The sequence below is a fragment of the Polyodon spathula genome, chromosome 8 (assembly GCF_017654505.1).
Source record: "Polyodon spathula isolate WHYD16114869_AA chromosome 8, ASM1765450v1, whole genome shotgun sequence".
In the NCBI taxonomy this organism is placed as follows: domain Eukaryota; kingdom Metazoa; phylum Chordata; class Actinopteri; order Acipenseriformes; family Polyodontidae; genus Polyodon; species Polyodon spathula.
This window is the reverse complement of record NC_054541.1, coordinates 48,787,070-48,804,133: the sequence shown is the minus strand read 5'-3', so window position 1 is coordinate 48,804,133 and position 17,064 is coordinate 48,787,070. Positions and strand designations below refer to the sequence as shown.

At 38.3% G+C, this 17,064-nt stretch overlaps 1 protein-coding gene across 13 annotated transcripts in view; it reads right to left on the bottom strand.

The window, feature by feature from the left end:
• LOC121320099 (pleckstrin homology domain-containing family A member 5-like) overlaps nucleotides 1-17,064 on the bottom strand; it is a 107,982-nt gene that overhangs the window by 54,136 nt on the left and 36,782 nt on the right. Inside the window, exon 1 of one of the 13 annotated variants that reach the window (XM_041258308.1) lies at nucleotides 8,195-8,390. The exons of the other annotated variants lie outside the window; for them this stretch is intronic. The gene's annotated coding sequence lies outside the window, so the exon portion shown is untranslated. Of the gene's footprint in view, nucleotides 1-8,194; nucleotides 8,391-17,064 lie in introns of those variants that run through there. 13 annotated transcript variants of the gene reach the window in all.

Here is a 17,064-nt window from a genome sequence, read left to right as displayed (position 1 = left end):
ATGATGAGAAGGAACGAGCTATTCGGACTAGAGATCCACTACCAGCCAACTTGACAACTGTGAGAAGCATAGGAGTCAACATGCGCCAGCATCCCTGTTGAATGCTTTCGACACCTTGTAGAGTCCATGCCCCGACGAACTGAGGCTGTTCTGAGGGCAAAAGGGGGTGCAATTAGGAAGGTGTTCTGTACACTCAGTGTGTATATGTGTGTGTGTGTGTGTATATATATATATATATATATATATATATATATATATATATATATATATATATATATATATATATATATTTAAGTGTACGGGGTCGTCTTACTCGACCGGGTTGGCCCAATGCTCCACTAACTACTACTTGACCTTTTTCCTTCCAGCAGTTTATATTTCTATTATATAAATATAATATTACAGGTCGGCTCAGGTAGACAATCCAGAACCGGGTATCCTGTATGAAAAATACCCAGATATCCAGGTCTTTCAGGTAATAATTATAAAATAAATAAATAAAAATCACAAATATTCATGTTTTAAGTGCATGACACATTTAAATACTATATAGTACAAATACATTTAGTCCCTTCAGATCTGTAGCCTTTTTAAGTATTGGAAACATCAAAATGAAAACAGTTACTCATGTTAAATGCGCTTCATGCTACAGGAGTCTTTGTGACATCTAATGTTGTTGTTTGTGACAAATGTGTCTTTCACTGTGACATCTGCTGCTGTTTTAATACATGGCACAGAGCTGGGGAAAACGGACTCTGCAAACTGCCATGGAAATATTTCATTCAAAGAGGAGGAAGCACAAGTGCTTTGTGAAACATCTTCAAAACAAACATCCCATCCAACTAGGCTACTTTAAAGTAAGTATGTTTGGAATGTATTCATGTGTTGATTTAGAAGCTTCATTTAAAGCACGGTTAATATAGATATTTGTAAATTCTCTTTTTCACATCAGTTTAGCTTATGCTGTAGTGTGTTAACCTAAATGATTAACATGAGAAAGACATTACCAGCACACTTACTTAACGTGCTCCACAAATATTTTATTTAACCCAAAACAAAATAGGTCAACATTTCGTAAGTGTGAGAGTAATGTTGTTTTTCTCATACTGATTTAATTTTGTATTTGGCACCTTTTGCACATTTTGCAGAGTGCACTGCTTTGTCTTTGTTAATCTACTTCATTCAAATTAAAAACTGTCTGTTTTACTTTATTTGTTTATTTATTTTTAAATAAAGGCTACTTATTTGATCTTTTTGGTAAGAAATGATGTCTGTACAAGCACTGTAGATAAAAGCATTCTGTACTGGAAGCCACACGGTAATTCTTATTAATGGATCACAGAGTTATCGCTGACATAAGCCCTGCAGGATGTCGTTCTCTTTCCGATTTAGTTCCTGGGACTAACAGAATAGTATAGAACAGTCTCCGCAGTTATTACTGATGTGGTGTACTTGCTGCTGTGTGTTATTGTTTTCTGTAAAACCTTGATATCCTGTCAGTTAAGAACAGGCTCAATGCAAAAGTTTGTTTTAATGTTGTATTTATTGCGCCAGCCAGAAACCCGCGCTTACAACTTACAATAAAACAAGAGACCTGGGTCGGGTCATTTAAACCCAACCCATTTTTGACAGCAGTTTCATGGTACAGTAGATCATACTTAAAGATTTTGCAGGACTAATACATTTAAAATACCTTTCCAATTATTTTTTTCTGATTTTACCTATCCATCCATCCATCCATCCATCCATCTTGCATAATATACAAATGTTTGAGGAAGCCTGGTGAGTAGACAGTGTGTTGTGTGCTGTTAAGGATGGTAAACTGCAGGAGTATCTGTAACGTGACTTTTTATGTGTCAACAGTATTTTATGTATTCTTTTGTTCATCTCGGGTGGATCTGAAATTATGATTTCATGACAATATCTGTTTTATAAATATTGATTTTGTGTATTCTATTTAATTGTTAAATAAAGTTTTTTCAAAAAGTATCTATCTATCTATCTATCTATCTATCTATCTATCTATCTATCTATCTATCTATCTATCTATCTATCTATCTATCTATCTATCTATCTATCTATCTATCTATCTATCTATCTATCTATCTATCTATCTATCTAACAGTGAATCCGTGAGTAAGTGTGGTACAAGGCGAATGGGCCACATTTCTAACTGTACTGTAAAGAACATCAAGAGTATCAAACTACTGTTCTGTACAACAGCAAAACCCGAACAATGTGGGGCTCCCGTTTCGTGCCTCTTGCGTGCTTTTAATGGCCTGGGGTGGCTGGACTTCCTGTTACTCACCACTTAGGCTTGCAGTACAGATTCATATGCAAGTCAACAAAAAGGGAAACCCTAAAACACAAAGAGCCGCATTGTAAAAGGGCGATAGACGACACAAAGGCTAAAAGCACGGCCAGCACAGCCTTAAGCTACTGTAGGCAACTAAATTTCGAAATTGCTATACAATTATTTGTGGCAGACATGCGTAACTGACTTTGTATTGCCAGGTTTTATGCCTCCTGTACATGTGAAGTACTGAGTTGTTGATACCCTGTAATTAACTAAACGTGTCTTTATTATGCTCAATGCAAGTAGGACAAGATCTATAAAAATGTGTTAGACCTATACCAATGTATAATGACAGACCGAGAGAGAGGGAGAGAGAGACAGAATATCTGGATACCTCAGCATGCTTGTAATGTTATTCTGCAGGTAGCCATACTAGTTTCACTGTGCATCCATTGTTTTATTCTCAGTTTTTCAAGTTATACAGTCATTATTTTGAAAAATGTTTTTCAGACAGCAGCTTTTGTTCCATTACTAGCAGAACAAGCTCATTGGCACTGTAGTCTCTTCGACTGGATGAACAGGCAGCATTTTAGTGATGCGGTGGAGGAGATATTGCATACAGGACCACGGATAACAACAACAAAAAGACACATAAAACAGAACAAGCGCTTTGCATTACCAAGCCCAACACGCATTCACATCAAAGGCCTCAAGGTGATGGCGTGTGCAGTTATTTACATGAACATCCAGCCATTGTAATGAAAATGCTAAAGAAATTTGCCTAAAACACAAACTAAACAAGAACAGATTTGGCTCACAGAGGGAAGGGGTAGGGCAGGATAACAGAGTATTTAAGTCACATCTGGGTTACACTAAAGCATTATTTATAGATCTAGAGCTTTGGGTTTTATTTGAAAGGGATTCAAATGGGCAGTGCAGTATAACATTGAAACAACTACTGTTCTTCCTTCTTTGCACTTCAGCAGTGCGTACTGCTGCTGAAATGCACTGAAACCAAAAAAGGCGGCAACCACAATGCTTAGCTCCTGAAATGAAGTAGGCACTTTAAAGATGAATTGGTTCAAGGATCTAGAATAGAGATTGAAGGTATCAAAACATTCAACCATTTGATATATTTTTTAAAAATTTTTATAGGAATACAAGTATGTATGATTGATTTTTCATTTAAAACTTTGTACATGTAGGTTGTAAACTTTTAATTTTCAAAAGCAGTTTGTGACTGACATCTTTCTTGAGGCACTGTGCTGATGCTGTGATTTGTGCAAGATAAGGGCTGCTAACCAGAAGGATCTTGAAAGCCCCAGCTACTGTGTTGACCCTTCCAACGACAACTAACTGCACATGGAAACATACAAACAGGACGACGCAGCCACCCTGGCTACTGTATGAGGGGAGCGCAGGGCAAAAAATGTAATAAAAAAAAAAACAGAGCTACACTAAAGTGTTTATCAATTTTAGCTGGTACGGTGCAAAGGGTAATTTGTGGTGCACTTTAGTAGGGTTTTGCTGAAAACATGATGGATTACAAAGTGATTCAGTAAGTTCTAGGGTGTTAGTCAGAAACAGCGCAGCTCTTAATGAAGTTTTAAGCTCTAATGTTAAACTCCAAGTGTTTCTAGCCCCTTAAGGACTAGTTGAGCATAAACCACAGGGGAGATGTACTTACTTCTACTAGGCAGAAATATGTTCTACAGTATTATATTTTATTCGTCAGTACATATCACACACACACACACACAATACATACATACCCACCCATCTTGGATAATTACACTGTGCTTTAAAATGAGCATTTTCTATAACGTGGCTTAAACGTGTTAGTAACTTCTTGAAGACATACAGAAAGCTTCTAGTTGCAGTAGCATGAAACCTGGTGGTGTATTGATCAATAATCATTTACTACAGCATCTGACTGCTGGGCTGAGTCTCCTGTACAATAGGATTCCGCAGGTAATCCTTTCAAAGTAGTACTGCACAATGCCAATGGGAGAGGGCTGGTTGCTTCTTACAGTAGCTTTAATTTCCTAGCAGGAAATTGGACCAAATTGTTTTGGGGTCAAATCAAAAGCTGTATAACCTACACTGTGATTGATGCGTCTTTTTGATTCACTTACTGTGGTACCACAAACAAGGGATGCAAATCATGAATTTTTTATTATTTTTTTTTTTTTTTTTTACATTAAATTTTTTTTTTTTTAAATGACAATGGGGGGGTTTATTCAATTTATTTAAATATTGTCATTTAAAAATAAATCAATACACGAGTCCTACCATGCACACACACACACACACACACACACATACAGATAGCAATTAAAAAGTTACAGTTGGATGTCAGATATTCATAACCATAAAATCTGTAATTTAAACAGTGGACATATTCAGATCCTCTGCCATTTAGTGGAGCTGAATTTCCCCCCAGTTGTAGGTTTTACAACATGTGGCCACTGGTAATGAACAAAGGCCAATGCTGTATAGTAGTATACTGTATCCAGGGTTTATAAAAAAAAAAATCAGAATAGAATTTATTTTGTTTTACCTATTTATACTTATTTAAGGATTTTCTTTTAGTACCATAGTTGTAGCTCTACAGTACAAACCTCCAAACTGTAAATTTAAGGACTTTGGAAATGGTGGCTTGTGAATAGTTACATTCCAAACTAAATTACTCAATCTTAAATTACTACATAAAAAAGCAAATTATTTCTCATTGTGGCATCCTCTAAATGTGAAATATAATATGTGAACTACAAGAATTTAGCGATGGAGTGCGCCAGAGAAAAATACCCCTCACTCATCCCAGCCATTCTTTTCTTTCTTTGATTTCCTCTATCTGTTTCAGTCCAAACACACACAGCTGTTACTCAGGACCACTTTGCTTTTTATAGTGTGTTCAATTGTTAAAGTTCCTGATTGCACCACTAAATACACCTGGTTTCAGCGGGTCTAACACAGAGCTCTGTTGTCTACCTGGGACCCCATTGCACTGTTTTCAGAAATCGCTTCGGCGAATGCGTTAACAATGGGTTGCTTTGTTTCCGGCGCACAATAACCACGTAACAAAAGATGAAACGCATTCTTGACAAAGCATCACACTGGCAGCATAAAAGGGCTCAATTAGAGTACCACACTTGGAAGATACGAAGGCCAACAAACAAGCATAGTTAAAAATTAAAAAGCCAACTAGACTTTTAAAACCTTAGCATTGCACATGCGATAAACAGTTACAGCTAGTCAAAAACGCTCATTTTAATCAGGTTATTTTATCAAGCCTTCTGAAAAACCTTCATGCAACAAAAACACACAAGAGTGCACGTACACACCAGCATACAGATGCTGAAGCATTTGCAAAAGGGTCTTAATGGGCTGCAGGTTATCATGTCAGCTCTGAAGATGTCTCATTCCAACTCATTGCTCTGTACAGATGTATTGTTCTTACTGGATGAAGGTCATTACATTGCAGCTCAGTTGCGAATGGTAAAAGCACCTGACTTCTATAAGACTGATATAAGAAAATGCATCAAAATTGCTTTCATGACCAAAATACATCACTGGAACAGCAACAGTAAGTCTAGATTTATAATACAGCACTGAAGACATGCCCAGTTTTGTATGTACAGTAAAAAAAAAAGGACAAGCGTCTAAGAATATTTGCAAAAATTGTACAGCACTGTGCAGGAAGTGTAATTGCATATCTGAGGCAGATTAAAATGCACTATGGCTAGCAGAGACATTTCCTGCTGCATTCTGCCAGTCAAACTGCCATTATTGAAGTGTGGCGCCTTTTATCAGCACTGCTGGAACAGGACAGCGATACCTATTCAATGGAAAACTTCAGAATTACACACTACCAGGTGGCAGGGAAACATCTGCTGTACTAAATTACATTTATGGTATAAAATAGCCATCCAGAATTACTAAAAATCACTAGGTGGAGATAAAACAACAACAAAGCACCTCATGTCGCAGAGCAGGAAATTAAAATGTTAAGATAATGGTACAAAGACAGTCATTAGCAAACTTTGTGGGCAAAGCAATCTAAACTCTGAAGGTCATCTCACACACACACACACACACACACACACACACACACATACACACACACACACACTTCCATCAGTTATTCTCAATCAGTGTTTAAATGAGTAAAGCTTGAGTTGCTCACAAAAAAGCCTTTTAAATTTAAAAAAAGTCACATAGCAGAAGCAACCCCCTCCCCCTCCCTTTAAACATATCCTTGGCGTTTTCTAAAACCACAGTATTGCTCATGTGCACTAAGCTATTAAACAGGTCATTATAGGACAGAGCATTTTTAGCAAGCAATAACTAGACAACCAAAGAGATGTGGGTCTCTAATGCCCTATGTAATGTATTTATACTATCAAGAGCAGCATACAACATTAAAACACAGCTCTCAATCATGGCTAAACTGGAAGTACAGTAAGTATATCAGGTACACCAGAGTGTAACCAGCACATGTCCCCCATTCTACACACTGCCCCTAGTGGATGCAAGATGTACCACACCTGCTGGTATGAGAGCAGTAGACTCCACCAGTAGCCCGCTGTTCAGAGTGGAGTTATTTTCTTAGACCTCTTTAAAAGATCAGCAGTCCTTGACAGCAAGATCATAAAACAAGGGTGGTTTAAAATTACTTGGTTTTACCAGATATCAGGTTTTGCGAGAGAAAATTACTTTGGTCACATGCTTGTAATTTTTTTTTTTTATTTTACAGAAGTTGGTAATAATACAGAACGAATTAAAAGCAGATCTATACCGTCCTTTCAGTTTTTTTTTACTTGTGTTACTGTCAATCATATAACGTAGTCTACTTATCTGGGGAAGATTAAATGTGACATTGTACAGATTTCAACATGGAACTAGAGGCAGAAATAAAGTAGTATTTTCTTGAGTACATAGTTTGATACAGAAGAGCAGCTTGAAATTAGTCCATCACTAATTTTCTTACAAAAGGGAATAAGCCAAACAAGATAGTCCAATATTGTAATGTGCAGAACAAATAGAAAATGTACGAGTGAATCCTCACCAAGCAGGTCAAAATACAGTATAGGTTAATTGGAGAGGAAAAGACCAGAGCACCTCACCCCACACTGCCCTGTAATTAGAAAAAACACCACTGCTCAGGATCACCATAAATAAAAAAGCAAGGACAAGATAAACATGCAGAGTGAAAAGACTAGGTTTACTCTGGTGCATACCTGCCCCAAACCAAATCATGCACACAACATAGTGAAGAAGCTATCAAAAGTGCTCCATCTTTTTTTTTTTTTTTTTAGAAAATCCACAATAAATCACTCACTGTTTATGCACAGTAAAAGCCTCTTGTGACCACACATACTCTATTTTTAGCATGGTTCAACTTCATTTGTCTTCAGCATGAAATATTTAATGCAATCACCCAAACAGATGCTAGGCTGGCTCTGTATGAAAAGATTGTCTGCATATTAACTAAAATTGAGACGGATCAAAATGTTAAAGCTGAAAGCCAGCTACAGGGAGCAAATTTATTAAATAAAATAACTAAATGAAATATTGGAGCAATAGAACTCATTATTGCAAACATTATAAAATGAAACACGCATAGTGCACACAAATGAAATAAAGGTTAGCACATTTCCAGCAACAAAAAGGTAGTCCTTGTGCTAGCAGAAAAAAAAAAAAACTATTGCAGACTGCACTAAATTTCTGATGGGAGCATCGAAGGCAGACCAGGCAATTCTCCTCCAAAAACACATGGAACAGAAAATGCCATCTTCCGAAGCACACTACTACAATACAAACATTCCCCCAGTAAAAATATAACAAAAATCTAGACTTGAAAAAACACAAAAAAATCAGGTTTGCAGCTTTACTTACTACTGATCACCAGGGCAACAAAAGAACTGAAGAAACGAAGTGGTGCCTGCTTTTAATATATATATATATATATATATATTTTATTTTTTATAGAAATGAAACTCCAGATGCTCTCCCTCATCAGTCAGAAGCCAGCATTTGGCAAGTTCATGGATGGAACATGCTCCTGTGAAGCCGTTCCCCCTTGTGTGCGCTCACCCTCTGAACACTAGAGGAAATGAAGCGGCACAGCTGTCAAGGATCCTGGGCTTCAGTGGAAACCTGAAACCAGGGGTGATGTCACACTCCAGCACAGCATTATGTGGAAAAACCCCACTCTCTTCTATAGCAGAAAAGAAAGACAGACAGGCCAAAACAAAAACAAAAAAAAAGCACACGCTTTGTGTGAATCCCAACAGAAAATACAATATGCAAACACAGCTCTTCAATTGATCGTTGTGCCACTGCTGCTGAAAGGCTGCTTTTCAGTCCTCTACGGGACAGTTAGTAGCCAAGTGAAATCAAAAGGGTGTGAACAGGCTGTGCACTCCTAGATTTGAAATCCAAATCCACGCTTCAGTACCAGCATTGAGAAATAAGTTAATGAATTAATACTTTTTTTTTTTTTTTTAATGTATGTAATAATTGAAATTCTGTTTCTCATGACAACACTGATGATTTTATAGATGGATTTAATTTTAAAATCTGCAGAAGTATTGTACAAACTCCTAACGTAAGCATTAACAGAAAGCTACCCTTGATCAAGCAATATAAAGCAGCTCTTGAAATGGAAACAATGGAGAGTATATGAGACTGGTAAAGACAATGGAATGGAATTTACACTGAACAAAAATATAAACACAGCACGTAAAGTGTTGGTCCCATGTTTCATGAGCTGAAATAAAAGATCCCAGAAATTTTCCATACGCACAAAAAGCTTATTTCTCTCAAATTTGTTTATATCCCTGTTAGTGAGCATTTCTCCTTTGCCCAGATAATCCATCCACCTGACAGGTGTGGCATATCAAGAAGCTGATTAAACAGCATGATCATTACACAGGTGCACCTTGTGCTGGGGACAATAAAAGGCCACTCTAAAATGTGCAGTTTTGTCACACAACACAGTGCCACAGATGTCTCAGGTTTTGAGAGAGAATGCAATTGGCATGCTGACTGCAGGAATGTCCACCAGAGCTGTTGCCAGAGAACTGAATGTTCATTTCTCTACCATAAGCCGCCTCCAACGTCGTTTTAGAGAATTTGGCAGTACATCCAACTGGCCTCACAACCACAGACCTCATGTAACCACGCCAGCCCAGGACCTCCACATCTGGTTTCTTCACCTGCGGGATAATCTGAGACCAGCTACCCGGACAGCTCATGAAACTGTGGGTTTGCACAACCAAAGAATTTCTGCACAAACTGTTAGAAACAGTCTCAGGGAAGCTCATCTGCGTGCTCATCGTCTTCACCAGGATCTTGACCTGACTTCCGTGGGCAAATGCTCACCTTCAATGGCCACTGGCATGCTTCATGGATGAATCCCGGTTTCAACTGTACCGGGCAGATGGCAGACAGCGTATATGGCATTGTGTGGGCAAGCGGTTTGCTGATGTCAACGTTGTAAACAGAGTGGGCAGGCATAAGCTCCGGACAACGAACACAACTGCATTTTATCGATGGCAGTTTGAATGGACAGAGATACCATGACGAGATCCTGAGGCCCATTGTCGTGCCATTCATCCGCTGCCATCACCTCATGTTTCAGCATGATAATGCACGGCCCCATGTCGCAAGGATCTGTACACAATTCCTGGAAGCTGAAAATGTCCCAGTTCTTCCATGGCCTGCATACTCACCAGACATGTCACCCATTGAGCATGTTTGGGATGCTCTGGCTCGACGTGTACGACAGCGTGTTCCAGTTCCCGCCAATATCCAGCAACTTCACACAGCCATTGAAGAGGAGTTGGGACATCATTTTTTTTTTTTTAATAAGGTATCTGTGACCAACAGATGCATATCTGTATTCCCAGTCATGTGAAATCCATAGATTAGGGCTTAATGAATTTATTTCAGTTGATTTCCTTATATGAATTGTAACTCAGTAAAATCTTTGAAATTGTTGCATGTTGCGTTTATATTTTTGTTCAGTGTAATTTAACACTGCTGATGAAAGCTACTCTTATTATACAGTACACCCACACCTGACAAGTGCTTCTGTTAAACTGCCTCCCCATCCTCAAAACTGGAAACACTGAAACACACTGAGACAAGGGAAAGAATAGACGAGAAAGCCGAAGTACTGGAAAAATATAGACAGGGTGTCATTACAGCTATACAAGGTGGGATAAAATGAAGGAACGAGGCATTGTGTTGGTGTTTTACACATCCCACTGTGTGGATTGCCCTGGCTATTTTCACAGTGTTAATACAAAAATAAATTCCTAGCTCATATTTTACTGTCAAGCTTCGTGCAACCCGACCTCATTAATCTAGTCGGTAGTGGGCCCAAGTAAAGCATCTGACAACACTGCAGACCTGTACTGTATACAGCAGGTCTATGGAAAGAGAAATCAAAACTGCAGCCCGCTCTACCGTGTTCGGATATTAGACGGTAGGTCAGTTAGCTAATCAAACACTGTATACTTAGATATTTCTATCGTCATTTTTATTTTCCAGCAGGAGACAAACACTATTCAATATATTTCTGTAGAGTTACTTTGTGCAGAAAAATTTAGGACTAGAATGACTTTGACTGACTACTTACTGTATACAATGAAAGTCTTATTCCCATCACTGTACAGCGACTCCATATCATAATGCTATGATATTAGGCAGTAAACAGTAAATCAGTTTTTTTGTAAGCATCTCTCAGTGGCAAAGCACAATGTGTTGGGATCGTCGACATGTACCGAGATTTAGAAAAAAAGGACTTCCAGTATTTAAACAAATGTGACATCTCAAACATTTCCATGCTAAAATGTCCAGCAGCCATCTACAAACCAGCTACAGACAGGTTAACGTTTCATACAGATACTTAGCAGAGAAGGAATCCGAAAATGCAGCTGCACATACAATCCGAGTTCTCCAGCATGATGAGGATGACGGAACACAAGGGTCTTTCCAGAAAGGTATTTATTTCCTGAAAAGTGAAGTTTTTCCGAGATGGTGATGTGATTGTTTCCGAGATACTGTCTGGCAATGGAGGATACTGTCTGACATCCTGTCCTAAAGGGTGCTGTAAACTGCCTACATCCCAGAATGAGAATTAAGATATCAAAACCTCAACTCACGCGAGGATTTCACTTTTCCATTCTGGATCAAAATCATCTATTTTCCAGATACAGTACAAGGATTCCATTAGTGATAGAATACCAGTACCATCAGCAGCATAGTACTTTGAACAGAATTTAACCCTTAAAGGGTCAGGATCGTGTTAACACTGAAGTGGGCTTCTAGGACCCGCGATCATGTAAACACGATAAAAAACGCACTTTGCTTTGATGTACTTTGATCACTTTGCAGTACAGGCATGACATCACTGAGAGGGGCATTTAGTGTCTAAAGATCAGAGACAAAAGCAGAAACAAATCACAGGAACTTGTTTAGAGCTGATAGACAAGGGGGAAGCACCATAAATCTGATGATTTCTGTCTCGTGTTTCAATATATATATGTTTTTACAACATTTATATCTAGAAAACGACTGGATATCAGCAGATACTATTTCATGAACTAAATGTATCAGGTACATTTTTTTTTTCCTTATTGCAATAATAATGGAATGAATAACTTATTTATAAATATTTATTTTGAGAAAATAAATCAAGAGTAGTGTCCAATACTGCTTATAAAGAGACCCTAAGAATAAAACGTGTATCATGTCACTGCAATCACTCAGTTGAAACTGTCTTATAATTTGCACAAACGCCAATATTTTTCAAAATTTCAGAAAGTACTGTAAGGTCCTTCGGGTCATAGAATAATGCATTTTTATACATATCTCTAATCAGAATACATAATAAAAAATAAGTAACTTAAAAAAAAGTTTTATAGTTTTTGAAGTATTTTATAATGTTTGCCAGAGTGTTCTGAAAAAAAAATAAAATGTAATAGATTTACAGTAAAAAAAAAAAAAAAAAAAGAAAAAAGGGGGGGAATTTTTATAGGAAGAGAGTCAACTACAGCCAAAAAACACCTGGTCCTGGGGGAACACCCAACTGAAAAATGCTTGTTCCTGAAAGGGTTAAAATAAAAAAATGAAAAAAATCGAAAGATGTTAAGGGAAAAAAAAAAATAAAAAAAACACGCTGCACAAATGACCACAGCAAACCATGAAATTTAACAGCAATCGCAGGAATCCATAACAAATAGGAAGAGACTTCTAATGACAGGCTTGCTTAGCTGAAAAGTAATAAAACGCACGTTTGGGAGGAGAACGTGTGGCAGACACTTTTTTTGTTTTTGTTTTGTTTTTGTTTTTAAATAGTAGATGTGCTATTTTTAGCCTTTGGCAACTCATACTGACTTGCACAGAAATTAACACTAGAGCCATCAAAGCCCATGGCACAATACCCCTTCCTGGGCCCTCCTAACAGCGAAAACTACTCGTTTTACAGTTTCTGAATCTTCGCAGACAGCCGATACCTGCACATATAAAAATGTAGACAGCAAGACAGACACACAAGAGCTGCATCAGCTGTAACCGTTTTAGCAGTCGCTGGAAAATGACCAGAAATAACATGTGCAAAGCAGACTGCCCTACCTCTGCACCACAGCAAGGCGGTGGCAGAACAGATGGGGAGGGGGAGATTATTTACTGAGAGTTTGTACAGGCTTTCCATCCACCACCACCGCCCCAAAAACAGAGATCAAGGAATCCGGTAGTTAATACTGGGCTGGGCGGGGCTGGGGGTAACAGAGATCCAGATCACAAAAGAACAATTTGCTCTGATCCCTAAAGTTAAAGTTTCCTAGGAGTACAAGACTTGAGCACAAAACCAAAAGCAGGGACATTTTTTAAGTTATACCTCATGATGTTATATGGTTACAATACTTTGCATCCAGGAGTTCTTAATTTTAGGCCTACTTCTAATCTCCCCTTCTTATCAAAAGTATTAGAGCGAGTGGTGGCAAATCAACTAAACTCATTCCTTGCAGCGCATAATATATATGAGAGATTTCATGTCAGGCTTCCGTCCTGGTCACAGTATTGAAACAACCCTTATTAAAAGTAGTAAACGATGTGCTGTTATCTTCTGGTTCAGGCCTTGACTCTGTCCTCATTCTTCTAGATCTAAACGCAACATTCGACACCATCGACCATCCGATTTTAATTGACCGCCTTGAGAATCTTGTAGGACTGTCAGGTTGCGCCTTATCTTGGTTTAAAACCTATCTTTCAAACAGGACACAATGTGTTAAACTTGAGGAGCACGCCTCCTTAGTTACGTGTGGTGTCCCGCAGGGCTCAGTTCTTGCGCAAGTCTTGTTTTCCCTGTATATGGTCTGTAGACACAGGGTAAACTCTGAAAATAGAGGTCATAATTTTGGGGTCCAGAAATCAATAAGAGGGAGAGTACCTGTACAGTGGACACAACCCCATTGAGTCAGACAGAAATTAGAAATTTGGGTTTCATTATTTTACCCTGACCTTTCATTTGAATACCACATTAGGAACGTAACTAAAGTGTCTTTTTTCTGTCTAAGAAATATTGCTAAAGTAAGACTTTTTGTGTTGAGAGGCTGACGCATGCCTTTGTAACTTCTAGAATAGACTACTGCAGTGTCCTATTTTCTGGTATTCCAAACTGTTCTTTGTCCAGATTGCAGCTTGTGCAAAACGCTGCTGCCAGGATCCGAATGAAAACAAGAAAGTCTGACCCTAACCCTAACCCATAATACGCCGGTATTGGAATCTCTACACTGGCTCCCAATACGATACAGGACTGATTTTAAAGTCCTGCTTTGAACCTATAAAGCCTATAATGGGTTAGCCCCATCTTACCTGAGTGACTTATTGGTCTCATGTGTTCCAGGTCGGCCGCTCTGATCTCAGGAGGCTGGGTATCTCATCATTCCAAACATTTTAAAAAACACAGATGGTAGAGCAGTCTGCTACAGAGCCCCTAATCTGTGGTACGAATGCCAGTCTTTGTAAGGGAGGCACCAACTATGGAGGCTTTTAAAGCTGCTGTAGGCTGAAGACATATTTGTATCACATTGTATACTATACTAATGCCTACTACTACTAATGCCTTTTTACTGTATGTTTTATTGGTTTTATTATTTTATTGTACTTACGTATTTTATTGTATTTACAAATGTGTTGGTCTGCTTCTAATGCTTACTTTGTGTTGCCTTGTGGCACCATGTTGCAAAGGGTGCTATATTAAATAAAGATTTGATTGATTGATTTCTTAGTTATAATAACAATGTAGAACTCATTGATCATCCTTATAGAATTCACAATAAATTACTAAAGTATAATGCATTTTTCCATTTTGCTGACAAGGATATACAGCTTTCTTAAACAAAACCAAGACAGAACCCGATAAGATGGACATTACTTGACTGCCAAATTGAGAAAAGCTGAATCACTGAACTGTGATTTTTGCAGAGTTAAAGTCTTGGCTATTAAAATAATAATAGATCATCATCTCTCTCACCCAATATACTGTACAGTAACCACCATGAATGTTCAGAATGCTGTATTATATTATTGTTACTCGACTCATGTTTTATTTTTGGAATGCACATGACAGGCCTACATGGAATCACGTGTCTGGGTGCACTGTTGGTATCACAATCATAACTGTATCTGTGTCATACTGTATTTATTTCTGCTGCGTGAATACAGTTCCAGTACATATTAATTACAGCACCACCCTACTCACACTTGATCCTTTTCCAGGTGCTACAGTATATGATGCATCATGCAATATTACAGTTACCTTACGAACACCTCTTGTTTAGGTTGACCTTGTATCATTTTTCTGTTTCAGGTCATCACATCCTGGTACTTTAAAACACAGAATTTTTAAAAATGACCCCTGTCTAAATATTTTCACAGTCACTAAGCCCACCCAAAGGGAAGAGACAGTCATATACTGTACCATAAGAGACAACTACAGCATACATATGAATTCATACACCAAAAAGATCACATGGATATCACGCGTTATTTATTATACAGGGTTTTGAAACTAGCAATCCATGTTTACCCCCAAAGCACGTACAATGTATAAGCAGTTTATTTTGAATTGAGGAAAAAAAACAAAAAATTAACTGGACTCCGAAACCCATCAGAGCAATGCCTTGTGCATCAATAGCAACACACCATGACGAGATCGCCTTTCCAGTTCTATCCCATAAGCTTCTACTTAGTTCCTTTCATCTTTACACCTTAATTACCAGATCTGTAACTTCAGAGTCCTTGGCAGAAACACTTCTGATGCTGTGCCAGGTAATATTTGCTGTAGACCGAGCTTATAGGAAAGATGCAGCTGTCAATTTCAGACCACAGAAACAGTAAATTGTGTCCTCCACCAAGCACTCAGAATGAAGGGTACACTTCATGATCTATCTCCTAGCATCTCAAGTTTAATAATTGCAATGCTTGCGTACGTAGTTACCAAGGACACATCCATAGAAACAGGTTCAGGAACAAGAAACTTCCCATTAAATAAATAATTGGAGTAAAACATGTGTTGTAGGCCTCTATACAGTAATACTGCATCAGACAGTACAGCAAGACGTGCTGCACACGGTATCTATTGCAACTAGCAACCAGTATAAAATGCATCTGGCCTGTGCTAAAAAAACAAACAAATGCAGCACTCGGATGGGGTGTTGCGTTTCGGAACTTGTCACATTATTCAAAATGCTGCAGTTTATTTTCTCGCTCTGAAAACGCACAGCAGCATACTGGCAGAACAGGGATGACGGAAATTCGCTTGAATTTTAAACCCCTCACAGCGGGAACAACAGTGATGAATAATAAATAGTAGAAGTGATAAAAGCATTCTAGAGTTCTGCAACGAAGATCTTGTACAAAACCACCTTTATGTAAGTTTGTGCCTTAACCTCTGTCGTCGAGTAGCACACCAGGGTTATAAAAGCACAGTGCTTAGTAAGTGGCATATCTTTTTTCACAGGTGAACTGAGCCCAATGATTTATATTCCTTTTTTTTAAAAGCACTTTGCATCAGTACCCCTCCCCTACCCCTAATCCTACTATAAATGGTGATGAATAGAAGCAGTAGCAAAGAAGCCCAGCAAAGCCCTTTTGATCTAATTCCTTTGAGGTTTATTATTGGGGGGCAGCCCAATTTACACAGAATCCCCCCCACCACCACTCTGCCTAACCCTTGTATGCACTGCACCGTTACTGCTTGGTGTGTACTACAGGTTAGCCTACAGCCATAACTACACAGAACATATGGGCACTTCATTTACCACACTAAATCATATAAAAACACAATTACATTAAAATCCTATTATAATTTAAAACATGTTTCCCCAGAGTTTGCTCCATTATTTAGAAGATTGACAAACGTGTGTGCTGTCATCTTGCGGGGGAAAAAAATAAAAATAAAAAATACATTTGATAGTTTACATTCTAGCAGTTTTAGCTGGTTTTGACTTTACAGTAACAGCTGTTTTATGAAAGTGGTATTAAACCTGATGATTGTTGCAAACATGCTCTGGTAGGTACTGTATCAATCTCTCAGGGGGGCTCAGACACTGATAGTCAAGGAGGAAGGAGCTACTGTACCACACCTGCTGAGCAGGAATGAACAAAACCTGTGCAGTTGGGCAGATCTACAACTAAAGTTGTACAGGACAGTCGTCCTCGTCTTACATGGCTACTATATAAGTAGGGCTTGA